Source organism: Eutrigla gurnardus (assembly GCF_963514095.1).
Source record: "Eutrigla gurnardus genome assembly, chromosome: 18".
NCBI lineage: Eukaryota > Metazoa > Chordata > Actinopteri > Perciformes > Triglidae > Eutrigla > Eutrigla gurnardus.
Genome location: NC_139929.1, coordinates 20,373,474 through 20,396,424, shown reverse-complemented (window position 1 = coordinate 20,396,424; position 22,951 = coordinate 20,373,474).

The window sequence follows — 22,951 nt, the reverse complement described above, 5'->3', positions numbered from 1 at the left end:
TCGTTGCTGTGCAGCCGACATGATATTGAAAAATTGTTCGGGCTCCTGAAAGTGAAATAAGAGCTGATCGCAGTCACACGCCGTGCTTTCCTCCCAGATTATTGTCTTGCTTTTTACTGTGTTTGCATCTGCTGCAGGCCCACTGCTGTAAAATCATCCAATATATTTGCAAAAATATTCATTCACCAACCAGGCTTAAGACATTGCCGTGTCAATGAGCAGCAATTGCTTGCTCACTTCAAATGGATTCTGCTAGCTAGATATATCCACTTGAGCATTTCTTCTTTCTTTTCTTTTTTTTCCTCCCTTATCTGAGGCTTTTACTTTTGCAGTGCAGGTGATGCAGAATATGAGAGCATTACCTCCGGCACTTAACAGCTTGTCTGGAAATGGGCTACTTTGTTTCACAGTGAAAACAACCTAACGTTTCCCGGGAAGAGGAAGAAAAAAAAAGTACTTTCCTGTGATTGTTTCTGGGGAAAATATCATCTGAGAGAGAAAACCATGTTATTGAATGCATTATCATATCCACAACAGAACCAGTGGAGGAAAGGCCATGCTGATAAAAGCAGTGCAGGAGGCATATTCATATGTACTGCTAAGCTCCCATCAGCTGAAACCTGCTGTTCGCTGCCTGAGGACATCACATTGTGAGGATTCCCAAATGAAACGCTGATGGAGGCAGGTGATAACTCTGCATACTCTAATTACCTCAACGTTAGAAACGCAAGCTGTCACAACTCCAGCATGCTGCTAGTATCCATTCTCTTATCAGCTTACTCTGTCATGTACTCACTCTCCTGTCATTTCAGATCCAGCCACTCCCTCCTGTCCCGCAGTCAGCACTTTCCCGCCTTTTCCCATCGCCTGATCTCGGGGCTGCTCGATACATTGTGCCCCTCTTCACTCTGCGTGAACGTCAGGTTTCCTCTGATAAAGTATTCCCAACCATCGGCTTTGTCATGGAAGCATTACGCTCCCACTCTGATCCCCCTGTTGCCATTCTTTGTATTTTTAGTGCAGTAAGCATCGTTAGCCGCAAAGCTAGGGTCACGTTGGTCCTCTAGGTCAGGGGTATTCAAATGAATTGTTCAGGGGGCCATATTTTTTAGAAAGCTAAGGGACAGAGGCCAGACATTTTCCCTGACCCCTTTCTAGCCTTATGAATTAATACTGTAAGGCAGCTCATCATAGTTAAGGTGATGCTCTTGTTATGTTGCTATGTGTGTGTGTGTGTTGACGAGTGTGGCGAGTGATGGTTGTTGTTACAGGTCACGTGGTTGTTGTTCTGGTGGTTAACGGTGCTCACGGCTCATTGCATGGACATGCTAGCACGCTGTCTGTGCCCGAGCCAGAGGCCATAACCAGACACAGAGTGTTATACGTTTATGAAAGTTACGTCAGTAAACGCCCATTACGAAGACCCCTTCTTGTGTGAATTATTTCCCACCCACGCACGAGTATTACCACAAGCCGAAGCACAACAAATGGTGTCAGAAGTGGGATCTTCGTTGATTTTTCCAACCGTGAGTACGTCCATCTGACAGAGAGAGAAGTTAGCGGGAGCTAGAGGGAGCTAGTCGGAGCTAGCGGAGGATATACGGCGCTAGCGGGAGCTAGTCGGAGCTAGCGGAGGATATACGGCGCTAGCAGAAGCTAGTCGGAGCTAGCGGAGGACATAACGGCGCTAGCGGAAGATAGTCGGAGCTAGCGGAGGACATAACGGCGCTAGCGGAAGATAGTCGGAGCTAGCGGAGGTTAACAGGAGCCACCGCCAGGAAACTGCTGCTTGCTAGCTGTCATTATCCATCACTGGAGACTGTTAATGTGCCCAAAACACCAAGCCAGATTGCGTACAACACTACGATCTGATGATAAGGTAATAACAAAGCCAGAGCAAAGACTGAAAAAAAAAATGTAAATGATTGAAGAAGGAGCTACAGCAGGCCCCTCTGAGCCTGACCAAGCCCCATCATGGTTGAAGGCTTTATTGGATCACCAAAATCAAAGCCTGCAAACGATGTTGGCTCCAGTCCTCACACACCTAACTGGAGGGGATTCGGCTACACGGCAAACCTTACCACCACATGCGGTTTCCAATGGAGTTGGAGGTGAGATTTTACAGCAGCCATCACAAGACAGGCAAAATGCAGCAACCCTAGCTGCTTGGGAGATGCCAGTGAGACCAAGAGATCGCACTGGTGGGCCATTTGCAGCTGAACTAGAAGTCATCAACAGAAGGGCCCGCAGCCCGGTTCTCCCCAGGAGAGGTGAAAACCCTGAACCTGCTACCAGACGGAGAGATAACAGAGAGACTGGGCGCGAAACCTCACAGCCGTTGTCCTACCGTGACGAGCAGAGGCCAAGTAGCACTGTTGCACACGATAACCAGCTTGCCGTGCAGGAGATGCACAGACAGAGACTTGCCACATTTGATGGAAATGATGACTGGGACTCCTTCTTGCTGCCATTTGAGCGCAGAGCCAGAAAGTATGGATGGACTGCGGCAGAAAGAGTGGACAGGCTGCATGAGTGTTTGAGAGGATCTGCAATAAGATATGTCTGCTCACTGCCAGAACGTACCAGAGAGGATTATGTTCTTTTGATGGAGCAACTCACTCAGCGTTTTGGAAGAAAGGACCCCCCTACCACAGTAAGAAGGAAACTGGGGGAACTCAGACAAGGGAAGGAAGCATCCGCCGAGTTTGCAGAAGAGGTGCAGCGCCTTATCACGTTTGCATATCCAGGCGTGGATCTCCAGCTACAAGACCAACTGGCAACAGATGCTTTCCTAAAGGGTCTAAGAAACCAAAAGGTGGCCTATGAGGTCATGAACAGAGATCCATGTTCCCTTGCAGAGGCCCAACAGCGTGTAGAGGCCCACGAACATAACTTCAACGCCACTGTGGGGCGGGAAACTGAAGCAAAGAACAGAGCTAGGCGCGTTTCTTGGGCCAGTGATGGGGACGCCGGTGAGGATACCGCTGCTACTGCTCGAAGGGTGCAGACCCCACAGTATGTGACTACAGATCAGTTCACTACACTGACGGATCAAGTCAAGACCCTTGTTCACACAGTAGAGAAGCTCCAGCTGCAGTTCGGACACTTCCAGTCCACCTACACAAAGCCAAACCATCTCCAAGCGCAGCCCAGCCGAATGCGCTCCCAGTCCCCAAGCCCAACCCGTGGAGTAGTCGGTCCATGCTTCAAATGTGGAGGATCTGGACACTTAAGGAGGGATTGCATGAGATCACCAAGTCCAACAGGTGCACGAAACCTTGGCAACAAGGACATCGGTCAACATTCGCTATCGGGAGTATCACCCAGTCCAAATAACCAACCACAGGGACTACAGATCGGCTGCACCAAGAAACAAGGTGAGAGTCTGCAGGTTCCTGTAACTGTGAACGGCATTCCCACACAGGCCGTAGTGGACACTGGAGCCCAGACAACTGTTATCTCTGTGGAGCTGTTTCAGAGTCTCTCAGGGAACAGCCCAAATAACCTACATGAGACTTACCTTCTAAATGCAGGCGTAGGAGATGGCATGAGGGCAAAATGCGCTCTGAAGGTCACCTTTAAAATTGCGTCCAAATTGATAGACTGGGATGTACATGTGGCCCCAATACGCAACTCTGTTCTTCTTGGATATGATCTGATGAAGGCCCATGATGTCATAGTCTATACCCATGGCAAAGTTTTTATTGGCGACGAACTTGTGCCCTCTAAGGTGGTAACAGATGGGGCAGACTATTGTGTTATCAGGGTGACCTTAGGAGAGAGCACCACCATACCACCTTCATCTGAGTGCGTGGTATGGGGTGAAGTGGAGAACCTGAAGCCAGGTGTACCAGCTGTACTAGAGCCCTTGACCATCACAGATGCTGTGACCTCTGGAAGTGTTGCCGTCACCATGGAAAAAAGGGTGCCAATCAGACTGTGCAACTTCTCTACCAGCAAAGCAGCGCTGCCAAAAGGAGCATGTCTTGGGCTCCTAGTAGAAGCTTATCCTGAGGAGCCATCATGTTCCCCCGAGAAGAGTGCAGAGTTCAGCGTAGAGAAGGGGTCAGAGAGTGCACCATCACTGAGGGTCGGAAGGATAGCAACCATTGCTGATCTCCCTGACCATCTCCGGGGGTTGGTTGGTGCTACTAGTGAGGTGCTTAGTGAGGAGCAGCACCAGCGTTTTCTCCAGCTGCTACTGACTTACCAAGCTCTTTTTGCCAAAAGCGACTCGGACTTGGGTTACATGTCTGCCATCACTCACAAGATTGACACAGGAACGGCCAAGCCTGTACGCCAGCCAGTGAGAAGGACACCTCTGGGTTTCCAAAGTGAAGAGGAAAAGCATCTTCAAGCCATGCTCAAGGCAGGTGTCATCACCCCATCTGCATCAGAGTGGGCCGCCCCAGTTGTTTTAGTGCGGAAAAAGGATGGAGGAGTGCGATGGTGTGTGGACTTAACAGCTTGACGATCAAGGACGCATATCCTTTGCCCAAAATTGAGGAGTGTCTTGATGTTCTCGGAGGAGCCACTATGTTTTCAACACTCGATCTTCAGTCTGGCTATTGGCAGATAGCAGTGGACGACAAAGACCGCGAGAAAACAGCATTCATCACCAAATGGGGCCTCTAAGAGTACACTCGTATGCCGTTCGGACTATGCAACGCCCCAAGCACGTTTCAGAGGGCAATGGAGCTCATCCTTAGGGGACTCCAGTGGGAAACGTTGCTAATCTATCTGGACGACATCATCGTCCTTGGCAGAGGAGTGGATGAAAGCCTGGATCGGCTCGCACAGGTCTTCAGCTGTCTCCACAGCTATGGGCTGAAGTTAAAACCCTCGAAGTGTCATTTACTTCAAGAGGAAGTCCTCTTCCTGGGCCACGTCGTGGGTGGAGATGGCATCGGCCCAAACCCAGCTCTGGTCAGGGATGTACAGCTCTGGAAGCCCCCTAACAATGTGCAGGAGTTGCAGGCTTTCCTCGGGCTGTGTAACTACTATCGCAAGTTTGTTCCAGCATTTGTGGAGCTGGCGAGCCCACTCCACCATCTTCTAAAGAAAGGCACCACATTCCTGTGGACGGATGAGCACCAGGAGGCCTTTGCTCAGCTGAAGGAAAAACTAACAACTGCACCAGTCCTGGGATACCCCACTGTCGAAGGCAAGTACATTCTTGACACTGACGCCTCGAGCCACAGTATTGGAGCTGTCTTGTCACAATTGCAGTGGGGGGAAGAGAGAGTCCTCACATATGCTAGCAGCCATCTCACACCAGCTCAGCAGAGGTACTGCGTCACCAGACGAGAGCTGCTTGCTGTTGTACGTTTCACCCGACAATTCCGCCATTACCTACTAGGCAGGAAATTCTTGCTGAGAACTGATCATGGCAGCCTCACCTGGCTCTTTCGATTCAAATGCCCAGAGGGTCAGTTGGCTCGCTGGCTAGAAGAGTTGAGCCAGTATGACTTCAACATTGAGTATCGAGCAGGCCGCCAACACTCGAATGCAGACGCCATGTCCAGGCAAACCAAAGACTCTTCGAATGAATGTGACTGCTACCAAGCTGGAAAAAACCTTTCCGACCTACCATGCCAAGGATGCAAGTATTGTCAAAGAATCCACCAGCAGTGGGGAAGGTTCGAGGAGGATGTGGATGATGTGGTGCCGCTAGCTGTGAGATGTACCCAGACAAATGCTGACCTTCAACTGACAGAAGCAGGTCAGTCACCTGCAACAGCGCTGGAGACCCCTGTGGTTAACTGGCTGCAGCCAGTCAGCCCAGAAGAGCTGGCCAAACTCCAGAAAGCTGATCCTGTCCTCTCCATTCTCCACATGTGGAAAACATCTGGGACACTTCCTACGAAAGATCAAGTGGCACTGGAGAGCCCTGCAGTAAGGAAGTTCTGGCTCTGTTGGCCCCAGGTTGTGCTGCAACAAGGACTCCTCTACTATTCCTGGGAGAGAGTAGAAGCACAACACCCAGCTATGCTGCTACTAGTCCCAGCGTCCATGCAACAAGAGGTTCTGCAAGCTTGCCATGACCCCCCTCACTCTGGTCATCTGGGGGAGGCAAAGACCCTGGAGCGTCTACGCCAGAACTACCACTGGCATGGAATGGGTGAGGATGTCCACCTGTTCATAAAGAGATGTCAGCACTGCAGCGCATGCAAAGCTAAGGGACGTGTTAAACGAGTCAAGCTGCAAAGTTATCAAGCTGGAGCACCCCTGGATCGTCTCCATCTGGACATCCTCGGCCCCTTTCCATTATCAAGTAGAGGGAACAAGTACATCCTCATCATAATTGACCAGTTCACCAGATGGGTGGAAGCCTTCCCTGTCCCAGATCAAGGGGCAGAGACGACCGCCAGGAGGCTCGTGTACGACTTTATTGCCCGCTTTGGAGCCCCCCTTGAGTTGCACACCGACCAGGGTCAAAATTTTGAGAGCTCCTTATTCAAGAACGTATGCAAGCTTCTGCAGATCACGAAGACACGGACCACCCCTTATCATCCCGCCTCCAACGGACAGGTGGAAAGGTTCAATAGAACCCTGCTGCAGATGGTCCGGTGCTACGTGGACCAGGACCAAAAGAACTGGGACGAGCATCTGCCACTTCTCACCTCAGCCTATCGCAGCTCACGGCATACAACCACTGGGTTCACACCGAACAGGCTGATGTTTGGAAGGGAGGTCCACCAACCTCAGGATATCTGGTCCAGCGCTGCAGAGTTGAAATCTGGTCGGATGGAGGCACCAGATTTCCTCTATAACCTGACAGAGGGACTCAAAGAGGCACAGAACACAGCGAGAGAGCGTCTCCGCGTGGCACAAGAACGTCAAAAGAAAACGTACGATGTCAGAGCAGCAGAACATTCCTACGGCGTCGGAGACTTGGTTTATGTAAAAGATGACACCAAGAAGAAGGGACGGAGCCCCAAGCTCCAAGCTCCATGGATGGGTCCCCTGGTCATTTCTGCATGTCGAAGTCCTGTCCTCTACGAGATCCAGGGAAGAAAACGCGGCAAGATAATGCATCATGATCGACTCAAGCCATACAACAGTGATGTGGTTCCTGTTTGGGTTCAACGCCTACGAAGCCAAGTGCTGCAGTTGTACCAAGACTCAGCAACACAGCCACCTGAAGTGGATGCCTCGACGGTGCCAGAGCTGCCGCTACAAGAAGAGACATCCAAGGATCCAGCAGAGGATGAGACACCGCTGGAGTGTCGTGATCAAGGAGGGGCCCCTCCACATGGAGCTTCAATGTGTCGGCAGGAGAATGGACCAGCAGTCAGAGACAGTCCAGAGAGTGTTGTGAGAACTTCCAGTGGGCGAGTAGTTCTTAAGCCAGACAGATACAGGAAGTAGTTGTTAATAGAGACTGTTAGCCATCTGTTGAGTTATGTAAACACAATTCTAAAGGTGTTAACTGTCAGGCAAACGTGATAAATTTGAGTAACAGAGTGATTTAACCTAACAGTAATTTTAGTTTTCAGTAATTGTTCCGTTTTTCTTAACATTTATTTGAGTCACCTGTACTGAAGGGACTCAGTACTCCTGGAGGGGGGTAGTGTAAGGCAGCTCATCATAGTTAAGGTGATGCTCTTGTTATGTTGCTATGTGTGTGTGTGTGTGTGTTGACGAGTGTGGTGAGTGATGGTTGTTGTTACAGGTCACGTGGGCACGCGCAGGGATGTGGGGAGCAAGCCTGGAGTTCAAGTAGTTGTTGTTCTGGTGGTTAACGGTGCTCACGGCTCATTGCATGGACATGCTAGCACGCTGTCTGTGCCCGAGCCAGAGGCCATAACCAGACACAGAGTGTTATACGTTTATGAAAGTTACGTCAGTAAACGCCCATTACGAAGACCCCTTGTTGTGTGAATTATTTCCCACCCACGCACGAGTATTACCACAAGCCGAAGCACAACAATACCTTTTGTCATTAACAAACAGCCACCTTCTCTAGTGTTGGTCAGTTAGAGGCTGCTGGAAAAGGTCTGCATCAAATATGGTATACAGAAAGTTTCTGAGTAACAGAAACAGAGCATACATGTAACCATAGTAACTTTGTGTCACTCCTGCATGCAAATGCATGGTGTAGGAGGATACGTAGAGGCGCTGACAGAGATTACTCTGAATGAAATACAATATAATAGATTTGTGTATATTTCTCACTTTCACCCTGATGGTCTGAAAAATGTCTGCGGCATACTGTTCCATCTATGATCGTTGCGCTGGATCAGAGATGCAGAAAAGTCTCTTTTCTTGCCGGAACGTTATCAGTTATGCATTTGTTTGTCACTGTACAAGAAAATGAAGGAATTATTGTGGTAAAATGTCTCTTATTTGCAGGATATTTTTCCCTTTGCATTTCAAATTGTATTTATGAACAGAACTGATCAGCGGGCCTCTCAAGCTTGATTGGCAGGCTGGAGAGGGCCAGGACACCATTTAAATAGGCCCGCTCTAGACTATGCTAGACCATGTCCATTGACAAACATGTCACGTTACAACCATTTTGCTGGTTGATACAAAGGAAAATTCCTATAATTCTCATTTTCTATGACAAATCCATTATTTCCATCATCATTATCTACAATTCAGGTTGACCTGAAGTTTCACAATAAAGTATATATTTTATACTCTGTGTGGGAAGATCCTCTCCGCATCCAGATTATCTCCCTGCAGCGGTGCGCCATGACCGGCTATATAAGGGATGATTAGGGATCTTTACAGCACCCCTCGTCTTGACCTTGCCCTTTCCTTAGTACTCACTTGACCCTCTCTCACTCTGTGTGGAGGACCAGGGCTCCCGGCGCAACTGCCAATCTGGACAAACTCTCCAGAGAGGGAGCGGCCTGCGGCGATGTTGGCAACTGACCCAACCCATCTTGAAAAACAGAGCCCTTCAAATGAGCTTTTAAAATTGTTTACAGATCTAACCTATTCATTTAGCTCTTGTGCACCAAATTGATGCATTTAACTTACCAACATTTAGTGTCATGATTCACATCATGGCAGCCCCTCCTTCTCCCTTTTGTGTGTGTTGTCATCCCCTGTCTGTATTTAACTCCTGTCTCTCTCCCCCTGTCTGTTCCATGTTTGGTGCATGTGGGCGTGGCCTATTCTCCATGGGTAGCAGCAGGTGATCTCAATCAGTAATCAGCCCTCCATAAAGCCTCTGGATTCCCACCTACTCGTTGCCAGATCGTTTCGTCAGTTCAACGTGGTAGAGCGTATATTGGCTCCTTAGTGTTTGCTCTTTTGTCTCTGTGTTTAGCTTGTGTAGCTAATGCTTCTCTTGTGTTCCTTCAACCTCGTCTCAGATCATCGTGTTTGCCCTGTGATCTCGCGCTGCTTCATTCCTGCCTGCCTGCCTCTCTGTGGAGCTACCAGCCTGTTTCCTGCTGTCCTGTATTTCCACGCTGTGTGAGGACTCCCGAGACAGACATCACTGACATCGCACCACCCCTTCCCCTTTCACTTGTGTTGCACCTTTTGACATTAAACTATCTTCAGCTCGGTTTGTCTTTGCTGAAGCAGCGTTAGTTTGATTTGTTCATTGGTAGGTTCAATTTGTTTGACCGTCCTCTAGGTCTCCATTTTGAGGAGCTTCTCATAAGCATCCTCCTCACTACTGGCATGCCTTTTCCATCTCCGTCTTTCTGGCTCTGGAACACGAACCTCTTGACGAGGATCAGGTGGAGCAATGCTGGTGCTCGTCTATGGTTCACCCTCTGGAGCCTCCAGGAGGTGTGGAGGTGTGAGGAACACATACTCAGTTGAAAGGTTTGAGTGGCTCGTCAGCTGGCTCCCCAACACTGGCTGGCAAAATCCCATGGAGGGCCTGGGAACTCTCCCCTCGCCTCTGAGAATTCACCACCGAATTCAAACACAGCAGTGAGTTTTGACAACGAAATGTCGTCGCTTGGCTTCCAGAATACCACAGAATTGGAAATTGTGAGGCGGCTTTAAATAAATCTGTCAGCTTTACTGTATGAATATAAATATAATCTAACTAGTGCACATTTCAGATCAGACATGTAGTTCAAAAGTGACATAAAATGGAGTACATTTAACACATGGGATATAAAAAAGTGCACTATAAAAAAAAAATTATGAAAACTGGCAAACCTAATTAGGCAACTAGCTGCACAGCCGTATTGAGTGTACTCACCTTCAGGGAAGATTGGTTGTGTGCACTAACAAGTCCTGAATTTCAGTCAACTCCATAAGGCTGTGTAGCTGTGTGAATAGCTTAAATTGGTGACACATACCTAATATTATACTACTCAACATTTCACTGTGTGCACATAAATCTAGAAAACAGGTCTCACCTTTTGAAGGGCTTGTTCCCAGTTTGGGGGTTCTTTGCTTCTGTCTGGTCTTTGGTGGTTTTTGTTTTAAGTTCTTCCACCAAAGTTTTACTTGCTCCACCGTCCTTAGTTGTCCACTGCCAGTGGCATTGACTTCTTCTGTTATGGCAGCCCAAACTTCCGCTTTAATTTTTGCAGACACATTGGTCTAGCCAGGGGTGCTGAAAGTGCCAAACAAGGTATGATATTTTAGTCACACCCCCTCCAGGAATGCATGGGTTTCAGCAGTCGTGAAATTCAACCCCTTACTCCTTTGGGCCTCCATGTTGTCTGTAGATTGGTCAACCAGTCACTCTTTTATACCATGCCATCGAAATTACAGTCAGGTGTGAGAGTATCCCAGGTTAAGTGGGAGGGGCTTAAATTGGGTTTTCTGAGCAAGAACGGTTCTCTTTAGCCTATATCAGAAGGAGGAGAGACAGACAATTACTTCAATTGTACACAGACACCGACATCAAAGGAGAAGGTATCAGCCATGACACTATGCTGAACGCCCCAACCTGCTTGAGAATTACTCCAATGATGAGCTTTATGCACGATACAGATTTGGGCAATATGATATTGCTTTCATCTGCAATATTCTTCGTCCTCACCTTGAACATACCACTCTGAGGAGCCATGCCTTGACTGTGGAAGAGCAAGTGCTCATAGCTCTACGCTTCTATGCATGTGGTTCCTTCTTTTAAGTCATTGGGGATGGACTGGCGGTGACAAAGGCAACAGTGGGCCATGTGGTGCACTCGGTGTCATCTGCCCTTACCAGTCTTCTGGGTCAATTTGTGAAATGGCCTGAAAATGAAGAAATGGCAAGGATCAAGAGGTTTTTCTCATTGGGGGGGATGCCCAATACTATTGGTGTTATTGACTGTATGCATGTGCATATCCAGGCACCTCATGCCAGGGAATGGGAGTATGTCAACAGAAAGGGCCGGCACAGCATTAACGTGCAGCTTGTGGGGAATGCTGACCTCGTTATCACCAACTGCGTTGTGAGATGGCTTGGGTCTGTATACGATGCCCGTATTTTGAGAGCAAGCCACCTCTTCCAAAGGTTCCACCAGACCGCCCCAGATGGCATCCTCCTCGGTGACAGCGGTTACCCCCTTCTACCCTGGCTGATGACCCCTTTTGCTAGTGTCACCAATGACTCCCAGCAGAGGTACAACAATGTCCATGCCACAACAAGAGGGACAATTGAGTGCCTGAATGGTGTGATAAAACACAGATTTGCCTGCCTGAACTATCTCCGTGTGGAGCCACAGAAAGCCTGTCTCATCATCTGTGCCTGCATTGTGCTCCACAACATAGCACAAACCAGAAGAGTGCCACTACAGGAGGCTCCCATCGATGGACCTCTTCCCTACGCAGAAGTCCCTGACCTGCTGCCTCCACCACCACCACAGCCTGATGGACCTGCTGGAAGAGCCATACGCAATACAGTGGTTATTTTTCCAATTAAATGACAATTTTCAGTGTCACAGTTTATATCATGCTACACATTGAAGCACTTTCCAAGCATGTTCAATGTATATTTTCATGCTTCTGATTTAACAAAGACTATTTTGACTTAGACCAAGACCACCTGGAGGTGGAAGGAGAGAGGGGAAGGAGGATGGAGATCATGGGCGGAGTCGAGGACTGCAGCAGCCGATCGTGGGAGGTGGAAGAGCTCTGTGAAGGCCTTATGTGCCACGAGGCACGAAGTGGATAGGAAACAGGTAGGTAATTTCACTTAAGTCAAAAGGTTAAATGCACTTTTAAAATGTTTGGAACTTTCTTGAATGTGATTTTAAAACATGCAGCACTGTATTTCAGTAAGTGTTTGAGTACAAACTGATTATTTTACTTAACCAAATCAGATGCTATTTTGCTTTAAATTACCACAATTATGTTTAGTGAGAGCCTTCTACATAAAGGGAGATAAAATTAGGATGGAAAAAATGTATCTAATTGTGTCACTGATCATGCTATAATACATGAAAATAATGCAACTACAATTTCAAACACTTTCCAGCACTTTAATCAAAATCCAACAACTTATCACTGCAATTGAAGCACTTCCAAGGATTTCCAGCACTCATACAGACCCTGTCCTTAATAGCTGAGTGGGCTCTGAAAGTAGAAGAAAGGGAAGGAGTATGAGTAATATCTTTGTCTTCATTAGGAATCCACAATAGTCACAGAAATTGTGTGCACGATGACAACAGCATGATTTCCCCAGCATTACTGTAGCATTCTGACACTTCTGAATGAACTTCATAGTTCATACACAACACACACAGACACAGTGTAATGGTAGGTTTCCAAAGCACTGTAGCAGTCGGGTCTGTTCACATGTAGCCTATTTTTTCTTTTAACATGTAGCCAATTTTAAGTCTGCTGTGTTGCCAATGACGTAACGCTAATAAACGAACAGGTTGATGTTAGTTTAAACAGTTATGGTATAATGTACATCAGATTAATTACCTTGTAAATCAAACCATGGACCGCAAAATTCATAAACAAAGCCAGCTACTGCTAGCCCGCTAGCTGCTTAACACGCAAGTCAATTGAGCCGAGTAAGCTACCGTTAGCACCACTACAGCCTGGTTTTAAGCACGTGACAATTCATATAGTTAGCTAGCACGATATGTTGGTTGGCGTTCATATGGTCCTTAAACCGCTAAACATTAGACGACGGTAAACTTACATTTTTGACGTGAAAGTCGTGCTCCCAGCTGCTCCTTCCGGGAAGTAGTCCACCATGTTTCAGATCCAGAGGCGGAGACTTGACATTTAATAATCCGTATCCAGACAGGTCGGGATCACGGTGATCCACCCGGCCAGTGTTTTGAAATACTCAGAGTCAGCAGGATCACGTTGATCCATGACTGAGAAGAGGATTATTTCATTATCCGGATTATTCTGATCCGGATTACAAGTTTTGAAATACTGGGCCCTGGGGCCTATACTACGAAGCGAGTTCAACATATCCAGGGTATGTTTCAGAGATCCAGCTTAAGTAACCCTAACAAAGGCAATCAGAGATAAGCGGTGTAGAAGAAAATGTGTTACCTTACATTTCTTATTTGTATCCCATATAATGTTCCTTTCTCTCGGGAACATCAAATGTCCTGCTGAGCTGCATTCATTGTATGTAACCCTTGCCATGTTGATGAAAAGACCCTTTGATCTGTCCCCCTTCCTGGACCGTCTCCGAAACACCTTCATCTCACATACTTGATCAAGGCCTTCATGAATGGCCCCTGTTGTGACACTATGTAGAAAGAACCCAGCTGTTCCGAGGGAAGTCACACCTTTATGTTGTCTCAGGACGTCTCTTCCTCTTGGGAGAGACACGTATTGAATCTATGTAAATCCACTGTTTAGACCTGCCCCTTTGGTTCTGTGTATAAAGTTAGCCCTCACCTCACATATTGTAGAATGGACTGTGTGGCAACGCGACATTGTCCTTTCTCCACTGTCAGTGATTAAACCTCATTTGAACCAGCCACAGAATTGGACCTGAAGAGTTTTCTTCCACAGCGGTCACATGAGGCTGGTTATCAACTCGTTAAGTCAACCAGGGTTACCCTTTCCAGCTATGAGCACGTGCACATAAAAGAGGCATCTTTGCAGCATTTGACCAATCACGAGGAGAAAACCATAATCTTACAGACATACGAAGAAGATAAACATAACACAGGTAAAAGGCAACAATTTCATCTGCCAAATGCAGGAAGGACAGCTGGCAACGACAGCAAGTCGTATTAATAGTCGTATAATATGACTGCCCCATCATGATGGAACTACTAGATCTGACTGATTAAATTAATATGTTAACTGTGCTGATAGTTCAGTGGTAGAGTTACCACCCCATGTACCTAGGCTCCCTGCAGCGGTCCCGGGTTTGAATCCGCCCTGCGGTCAACTTTTAAATCATGTTGTTGTTCTCTTTCGTCCCTTTAACTCTCATGCTGTCCTCCCTCAATAAAAGGCCAAAAATATAATAAATGGCGTATGACAATATATGTATGTAATATATATCATTCTTTCAGCTGCAATCCCATAACCTGCTCCGGAGCAGGTTAGCTCCGCAGCGTAAGTTACCATGGCGATCTACCCCGGTAAGAAGTGAACCAGCGCCATAGGACAGCAAACCCAGGGTTAACGCTGAAGTTACCTCGCTAAGCCCAAATCCTGCTTTGTAGTACAGGCCCCTGGTTTTTACCTTTCTCTGCCTTTTGAGTAAGTAAACCTGAACCATGATCACAACTGATCATGATGATCAGGAACATCTGTGAGTCATGCTTCTGTGTTCAAGCTTGGGCCATTGCGCAAGCAGAAAAATAGTGTTCTGTGGAAACATTAAAAATGTGAAAGGGCTTATTATAATTGTGTATGGACTCATAGCTAAACTCCACTCCACACAGAAATGCAATGAGTTTGCATTCTTTTATACTAATAAAATTGAAGGCATCAGACGCGCCATCAACATCTCAAACACAAAAGTTGGATCACCACCCTGTTCAGGCAAAAGTAACACAGCAATGATGGCAAGCTTTAATGCCATAGACTCTAAAACCATGTGGAAACGGTGACAAATCTAAAATCATCCACCTGCTGCCTTGATGCTTTACCTACCAACTTTTTTAAGAATGTTTTTGACTGCCTATCAATAGACGTATTGCAAATAGTTAATAACTCCATTCAATCAGGCAATTTCCCAAAGGCCTTCAAAACTGCAGTCATTAAACCTCTTCTAAAAAAGCGGAGCCTAGATGCCTCTATTATCAACAACTACAGACCAATTTCAAATCTACCCTTCATAAGTAAAATAATTGAGAAAGTTGTCCTCCAACAACTAAATCACTTCCTGGCTTCAACTGGCTGCCACAACAACTTCCAGTCAGGACTTCGACCTTTTCATAGCACCGAGACGGCCCTTATTAAAGTTGTAAATGACATCCGTCTTAACACAGACTCTGGCAAAACTTCAATATTAATGCTATTAGACCTCAGTGCTGCATTTGACACTGTCGACCACTCAATACTCTTGGACAGGTTGGAAAACTGGGTGGGGCTCTCAGGCACAGTCTTAAACTGGTTCAAGTCATATCTACAAGATAGGAACTATTTTGTTTCCATTGGCGACTTTGTATCAGAATCTACCAATGTAACGTGTGGAGTCCCCCAAGGTTCAATCTTGGGGCCAACTTTATTCAACATCTACATGCTCCCACTAGGACAAATCATGCAAAATAATAACATTGACCATCATTGCTATGCCGATGACACCCAAATCTATGTAGCACTATCACCAAACGACTATCGCCCCATAGATCTTCTGTGCCAGTGCATTGAGCAAGTCAAAGACTGGATGTGCCAAAACTTCCTACAACTAAATGAGGACAACACTGAGATAATTGTTTTTGGTGCTAAAAAAGAAAGGTTTAAAGTAATTCAACACCTTCACTCTCTGTCCCTGAAAACCTCAAACAAAGCCAGAAATCTTGGGGTTATTATGGATTCTGATTTACATTTCGACAGTCACATTAAATCAGTAACAAAATCAGCCTACTATCACCTAAAAAATGTAGCAAGACTTAGAGGGCTCATGTCAGCTCAAGACTTAGAAAAACTTGTACATGCCTTTATTACTAGTAGGCCAGACTACTGTAATGGTCTCCTTGCAGGTCTTCCGAAAAAAACTGTCAGGCAGCTACAGCTTGTTCAGAACGCTGCTGCTAGAGTTCTTACAAAGACCAAAAAATGTGAGCACATTACACCAATTCTTAAATCCTTACATTGGCTCCCTGTATGTCAGAGGATTGATTTCAAAATCCTCCTGCTCACATATAAATCACTACATGGTCTAGGACCGAAGTATATCACTGATATGCTCCCACTACATAAGACTTCTAGACCACTAAGATCTTCTGAGACCAATCTGTTAGTGATTCCCAGAGTAAACAACAATCACGGGAGAGCATCATTTAGTCACTATGCAACAAATGGCTGGAATAAACTTCCTGAAGATGTAAGACTTGCCCCAACTCTGACCACTTTTAAAACTAGACTGAAAACTGTTATGTTCACCATAGCTTTCTGCTAAATCTTTTAATGTCTGCACTGTTTTTAATTATTGCAAATAGGTTTTTATTCTCTTTTCTTTCTGTAATGCATTTTTAAATTTTTATTATTTTCTTTTAATTCTTCTATTTTTTTTCTTCTCACTTTGTTTTATCATGTGAAGCACTTTGAGTCTGCCTTGTGTATGAAATGTGCTATACAAATAAAGTTGCCTTGCCTTGCCTTGCCTTCCTCTGTTTTTCCATCATGATGGTTGAATATAGCTTGAACTAACCTTTGGTAGGGAGAGAACACTCTGAAAGTGGTTGACTATCAGACTAGCCATCACATGTCTTACAGATTTTCATGAAGGACGTCCAGGGGCGGTTCTAAGGGGTGTTGCACAGGAAAACTCACCAATCAATTCCCTTCTTTGACTTCCAAAGACAGCTGCAGAAAGAGACTAAAGGTACGTGTCCACAGGCAGCGGTGTTTCCCCGCGTCCCATTCATTGTCTATGTGAAAAGCCGTGCAATGCATTCTGGTAGCGTCGCGGCGAATGTCGAGAGACGGCACGCGAGTTGGCCGCTCCTCATTTGCATAGTCAAATCTGCTTTATGCTAATCAGAGGCGCCGGGCTCGACTCGCCGCCTTGGGAACGCTCGCGAAAATCTTCTAAACTGAATGTTGTCGATCTAAAATAAAGACAGATCCAGCAACTGCATAGCTTATTTCTCGCTTAAAATGTTTTCAGAAACAGCTTTCGGTGAACTATTTTCGTAAAATAAGAGAAAGTTTCCAAACGAGCCGCCATGTTGGTCTGCGCGAACTCCGGAGCAGACAGGACAGGACAGACGATGGAGTTGCTGACCAGTTCAGCACCTCCATCGTGAATCCACTGAATGCCATCGACAGAGTGTTCTCAACACGGCGTGCGGGTTCTGGTGAACCTACATGCCGGGACGGGACCTTCATGTCCGGCTACATCATGGATGGTTGGGGAAAGTGGAGAGTCATCTGCCTTGCCGCACTGGATGTGGAGGACGTCGAGGACGTGTACGTGTTCACGTTCATGACAATTGGAATGATCGCCTTGGGATGTGGAATCTTCATGCAATATCTGAAAATGAGAAAGATCGCCACTGAGCTGACCAGTGTGAGGGCGGACAACGCCTCTACTCGGATTGCTGTGGCCGGGATGCGCTCTGACATCTCCGCAGTTTGCAAGTTCACGGCACTGATGCAAGTTGAAGTAGCCACTAATCGGGAGGAAATGGCGAAGTTAACGGTGGCGAAAGCTGCAGAGGAGACAGATGAATAAAATAAAAAGGGCTCCCACACCATCCCAACAAATAATAACTACACTGGACTTTTTTGTTCTCTGTCGATTGGACCCCCTTCTGACTTTGTTACATGCTATAAGATGAGACTGTTGTTCACTCATGACGGACAATTATGGACATGTGTGCAGACACACGTAATCTGTATGCACTGGACTTCAGCTCTCTGTACCACCTACTGCTGTAAAAGAAAGTAAAAGAAAATGTTATGTCAAATGAAAAATGCAAAAGATAAGAAAATATTATTATGAAGATTTTATCCTGTGGGTAATGGGGGCGGGACTAGATAAGCCTTGGCTTCTCCCGCTTTCCCTTTCGGCCATGTGTATTGTATTATTGAACAAAGATGTGTGATGATGATGATTTAATTGACATGCCGGAAATAAATAAATACATAAATAAACTCCAAGCCTGTATTGATGATATAAAAACCTGGATGACCTGCAATTTCCTGATGTTAAACTCACATAAATCGGAAAATCTTTGTATAAGGATATCGCTTCTATTGATGGGATTACTATTGCCTCAAACACTTGCACTTGCCACTACTGCAAGAAACTTTGGGGTTATCTTTTTCTAGTTTTTTCTTCTTTCTATCATAATCTTTACTTTTAACCTACACATTTAACAAACTACAAGGACAGCCTTACTATCAGGCTGGTCCCCTTGCTCAACATTGACTGCTTTTTGGTTTATGGTGACACGTTGGAGTTAGAACTATTTAAATGTGTCTGTACCTGTTACCATGGACGACTACTGTTAATATTACTACTACTGTACTACTACTACTGTTAAAGTGTAAGACTGGCGAAAATGGACCCCATAGTCTTTTTCGCCATGAAAAAACATCAAATAAGCCATCCAGAAAAAAAATTTCAGTGATCACTCATGTATCGAGAAAGACTCTAACAGCTCCATAGCGCTAACACTGATTAGATTGGGGCGATGCGCCTAACGCATCCACAACGGTATATTTTAACCACTAATACTAAACCTCTTCAGTAGCATGATAAGGGTCCTTACACATAAAACTAAGCACCAACAACGTAGTTAGTGAACCTGGTGTCATGATCCGTGTCTGTCTGTTGTAAGTTATCATTTTTTGTTATCATTTTTTGTCCTGTCTTCATTGTCGTCTCGTCTTTTATTTTGAAGTAATTGTGTTCCCTCTCGTTTCAGACACGTTTACTTCCTGCCCCTTCGTTTCCGCTGTCTGTGACGTCCTGCCCCCTTCCTGATTGTTTCACCTGTTCCCCATTACCTCGTGTGTGTATATATTGTCAGCGTCTCCCCTTGTCCTGTGCCAGTTCCTTATGTCCCGTCATATCAACCAGCGTTCTTGTTCTCTTGTATTCTCGTTCACGACTCCTGCTGACGGTTTGTTCTGTTGTTACTTTGTTTCTAGCTCCTTTTGTTCATTTGATACTTTGTTTGGTCAGCCTTGTTTAGTTTCCTCCTTGATCCCCTTTTCTAGCCTAGCCTCTTTAGCTCCCGATTCCCTTGTAAATAATACCGTCATTTGTTGTCCTTCCTCCCTCCCTTTTGGAGGCGCTTTAGGTAAATTTTGTATTTAGTAGACCCCTTTGATAATTTGTATATTCCTCGCCCCGTAGTTTAGTGTAAGCCCGAATAGGCCAGTGTTTTTCCGTTTTATTTTCTCCCTCCCTTTTGGAGGCGCTTTACGTTTACCCCGTGTTTGTAGCTTCTGCTTGCCTTTTGTTCAATAAATATAATTTTGATTTGAAACTTTTGAGTTGTGCGCTTGGGTCCTTGCTTTGCCGGCCTCAGGTCGTTACACCTGGAGTTTATTAAAAAAAGACTAGTTTACAAGTCTGTGCCTTACCAGTAGGTCCATGTTGACAGGTAGTCCATACAAGTCGATTACTGAATGCACTGGAGTTCAGCTCAATGAGGAAAGTTTAAAGGAAAGATTAATTAAAAAGGTTTATGATTTTTTTTTTATGACATTTATTAATATTATCTGATCGTTGCTTAAACCTCTGATATAATAGGATATGGTTAAGTGTTCCACATAAAAGGCCATTTACATCTCAATGTAGAAAATTCTGGAGAAAGTATACTGGAATTGGAAATGGTATGGACGCTTGGTTTGGAATAACGCTGTTTAAAAGAACGTTACGTAACGCCGTTATTTTTTCAGTAACGGGGTAATCTAACTAATTAATGTTTCCGTCGTTACAACGCCGTTATCGTTACTGAACGTTAAATGTGGTGCGTTACTATGAATTGAATTTGTCGGTTGTCGGTTAAAAAAAAAAAGTCAGGATCGTGTTCTGCTTGCGCGCCACTCGTGGCTGGTCTCGGCAGCCTGTTGTCCGTGGAGAAACGTGCAAACTTGCCGCGAGCTGGAGCCGGAGTTGGGGCTGCTGCTGGTCTGAGCGGCGCGCGAGGGCCACGCCCCGGTGTCCCGCCGTTCTGGTGTTGGACGGGAATCCGGTGCAGCTGTGGAGTGCGGATGGTGAAGACAGTGGTGATGATGATGATGATGATGATGATGAACGGCCCGGCGGCTCTTGGAGGCACCGGGGTCTCGCCGTCATTATGTCTACTGCTGTGCGCTCTGACCCTGTTTTGTGATATATGACAGACACAGCGTCTCCCACTGTATAATTTCTCAATCATTATACACAAGACTACACGCTACGTGACTAGGAGTAGACTACAAGACTACAGTTTGCCATCTCCAGTGTTGGGCAAGTTACTTCAAAAGTGTAATGCATTATTTATTACTTGTTACTGTCATTTCAAAGGAATTAGTTACATTACAATATTACTGTCTTTGAATTGTAAGGCATTACACTACTTTTACATTACTTTTGCATTACTTTTATACAAAATAAAAGGAAATATGGATTTTATGTTCTCAATAGATCTTCTTGTGTTCAATGCAGCTCATTACACAGCAGGATGTGATGTTTTTCGCTTCAAAATAAAAGAACGAAAAACGGAAAATGACTCGTATCCCGTTATTCGTTTAAAAAACGGAAAACGAGAAACGGAAAACGACTCCTTAACTGATATTAGATATTGTGTTCATGAATGGGATTCGGGGATGAAATAACAGTGCCATTTTTCATTCCGGATTTGCCGTACATCTTTTTTAATGACCCGGAAGGCGCTGTGTTATGCTGCGAAATTACCTGAAAAGCCTACCTGAGACATTTAGGGGAGCTCTAAAACACTGTTCATTAACGCTCTGACAGCATCTGACGCTCGCGTTTTGAAGTAAACCCGTTTTAAACACGCACCTAAAGTGTTATGACGCGGATATAAAAGCGGTTCAAAACCGACGGGGAGAATCGGAGCCTCCGCCTCGCCGCCGCCCAGCTGTTGATCCTCGGTGTGCCGGGTCGGCTGCGCTCTGACCGACCGGGAGCCGCTCCGTGAGTCGGTGTCCAGCTCATGTGAAGTTACACGGACCGGCTTTCACACTTTTCCAAAAGTGGAGCGTATGCCCATCTCGCGATCGCAAATGTAGAGTCAATTGATTTCGGGTTTAAAATGCATTGTAACGCGCGTTACTGAGATTTGTAGGCCTACCGAGTAAAATATTACCAGTTTTTTTTTTGTAATGCCTTACATTACCGTGTTACAGCAAAACGTAATGCATTACAGTAATGCATTACTTTTGTAACGCGTTACTCCCAACACTGGCCATCTCATAACAAGATCTTTTTTGTGTCAAATGAACAACTTATCCCTAACACTGAATTTTTCATAAATTATACTTAGCCAAAATAAAAACATTTCACGCCGGTGCGTCTTTTACACATTCCGAAGGTGCCCATTTTATCTTGGATGGGCTTGGATTCGGACATCACTACATTTCAGGATTTCCAATGGTAACAGATAAGGTCATGATAATAATCATCTTGCTTTATTATTATTAGCACTACCATCTCCTCAAACTAAACAAGCAGCGCGGGACTTGATGTTTCGCGCTGTAGGGGCAGAGTGTGTGTGAGTGAGTCGGAGACAGAACGGGAGAGAGCTAAGCAGCAGAAAACTGCTCAGAAAAATCCAAATTCTTTGACATAAAGCAACTTTTTTTTTACAGTAACGCAAAAAGTTACTTTCCCTGGTAACTAGTTACTTTTATTATAAAGTAATTCAGTTACTAACTCAGTTACTTTTTGGAACAAGTAGTGAGTAACTATAACTAATTACTTTTTTAAAGTAACGTTCCCAACACTGTTGGTCAGTAGTGTTGACATCACTCTAACGTACTGGGTTGCCGTTCCAGCATGCAGGGCAACACGTGGCGGATGTTATGTAGGTGATGTAAATGTAGTATGTTATGCAGGTAAATCATGTTGCTTCTTAGGTTAGTAGGGGTGTACACAAAAGTCACAGTTGATTATGTACCTCAGGTTTTGGGTCACTGTTGGATACGTTTTCACTACTAAAATGACTCAATGGCAAACACTTTGACCATGTGCTTTCATTCAGTATTGTCTATGACTAACTCGGGGCATAAATAGCAGTCTCTAGTGTGTAAGCATTTTCACAGAAGCCAGGATTTTTTGACTTTTTTTCAAAGACCACTGTCGTAAACTTTAATCGCGCACAGCATGTTGCCCATGACACACCTACCTTGTGCCGCAAGAATGTGGAGCTCCGGGCAACGCTTTGGCCAGACTCGTTAAAAAGAAGATGATGCGCAGAGCCGTTGCCCCTGGTTACCTGGTGTTTTGGATGGAGACACTAAGGGGGAACTGGTTAGGATTGGAGGGTCCTGGGGGAGTTATTAGTGGAGAGAGAAATTTAATTGATCTACGATTCTCTGCTGTGTGTTGACATTAAAATAGAGCCTTGAATGTTGAGCAGACAAAGAAAAGGCTTTCTTTCAGCACTTTCAGGATGTAATGAAATGTCTTGCCAAGCCCAACAGTTTATCATTATTAGATTTTCTTTTATTGTAATCACATTCTTGGGTTATTCTGGTTTTGATTTAAATTAAGTTTGCAGAGGAGTACAAATATACAGTGAACTAGTATTGAAATTGGGCGATTAATTACCCAATTCATGTTTGTTGTTTTAAAAGAGAATTTTCCATGTGAAGAAAGTCGTATGTCATAGAAGTGACAATACATATCCTTAATACATAATTAAGATGACAAATGCCATCTTTAAAATGGACAAACACCATATTTGTAATGC